Below are 1,672 nucleotides of genomic sequence, written 5' to 3'. Positions count from 1 at the left end.
GGTGGACATTCTCAAGCACCTGATCCCCTTTGGGCAGGAGGCCTGTCCAGACTGGGCTCTCGAGAGGAAAGTGACCTAGAGACCAGCACATGGTGACACCATGCAGTCGCCACTGCTCTCTGGACTTACCCATCTGGTTTTGTCTGAATTGGCCCCGCACTGTGGTGCCCACTTGGTGCGGGGCCAGGGGCAGGGACTCCCCTCACACAATGCTGCTCTGGACTCAGCTAGAGACTCCGGGACTTTGACCTTTATGAAATGATGACATTGCCACTTGTTATGGCCCTGCTGGGTCTGGGTCGTTGAAAGAAATGTGTTGTTAAGAAACTTATCAGTGTTTTTCCCTCTCTGTTCTGGTCCAAACTCCCTGATGTTGGAACAGTGTCCAGGGGGTGATGGGGGAAGGCTGGGGGCGATGCTGTGCGTTGGCAGGCAGAGAGGCCCGCAGGCCCAGAAGTGGGCTGTGATGTTTCCTTGCATGTGACCCTTGCCCTACTGTAAAGTGTCCCTTGGCTCTCAAAGTGTGTGTGTTGGATGCAGGGCCTGGTTGCCTCATGTCCAAAGACAGGCTCCTAAATACAGCTGTGAGGGCAGAGCGACAAGGGCTGGTGTTCACCTGAGGAAACTTTGTACTTGTCTTTGATTTTGGGGTAATGTGTTTGCAAGGCGCTTGGCGGTTTGGGTGATCCTGCTTTCCAGTCAGCCTCTTGGCCGAGAGTGGGGAGGGGGCCCTGGATCGGGAGCTGGGATGTTCAGCTGTTGATCAGAAACTTGTGGCATTGTTGGCGGACCCAGGAGGAGCCCTTTCTGCTGCAGGGTGCATGGAAGGTGACAGCCCCCAAGGTCAGGAGCCCAGCTGGGTCGTCTGCTGAGAGGCATGCAAGGCCCAGGGACCAGTCTGTCCTGAGCTTGCCTCAGCACTCGGCTCATGGGTCAGACCCTTGGATGAGCCTGTGAAATACTACTGTTTCAGATGAAAGGGGACCATGGGGACTGGACTGAAGCCTGTCTGGGGCAAGGGTTTCCAGTCTGATCTGGCTCACCCTGTGCTATGTGTGAATACAATGGACAGATAGAAAGAACACAGATTCGCAGTTCTCCCTTGATTGTTTATTTACTCCAGTGGAGTTTTGCTTTACTTTAATAGAGCCAGAAATCTATTTTTGATTACAAGAGAGTGCTTTTGAGTATCCCTAGGAATCTGGCAGCTCAGGGATTGGGCTTGTTCTTGACCTGCTCACAGAGGGCACACTTATAATCTGAGGAATCTCCCTGCTCCTCCTCTGACTCAGGGGCCTCGTCTGGGGCCATGACTAAAAGGCCCGCCATCAGGATGGAGTAACAGGTGTTGTACAAAGTCATCACCGATTCATAATCTGGGTACACCAGGGCACTCTCAGGCAGTTCCCCTGGGCTGTCCCTTCCAGCAGTAGCTGGGGGCACAGATGTGGCATTGCTGGATGTGCCCTTTCCACTGGGGCTGCCCTGCTCACTGGGGAGATGGTTTCCCCCAGCCTGCCTGGCTACACTTCCCATAGACCCAAAGTCAGAGAACACAAATGAGCACTGGCTGAGGGTTCTGTGAGCAGTTGGCATTCCCTCCTGGACTTTGTTGCCACCCTCTTTGGTGAACTCATTGTGGTGGAGTTGAGGAGAGTATGTGGTTGCCACC

The sequence above is a fragment of the Bison bison genome, unplaced genomic scaffold, assembly GCF_000754665.1.
Source record: "Bison bison bison isolate TAMUID 2011002044 unplaced genomic scaffold, Bison_UMD1.0 scf7180017863178, whole genome shotgun sequence".
Classification (NCBI taxonomy): domain Eukaryota; kingdom Metazoa; phylum Chordata; class Mammalia; order Artiodactyla; family Bovidae; genus Bison; species Bison bison.
Note: the sequence above shows the minus strand (reverse complement) of the source record.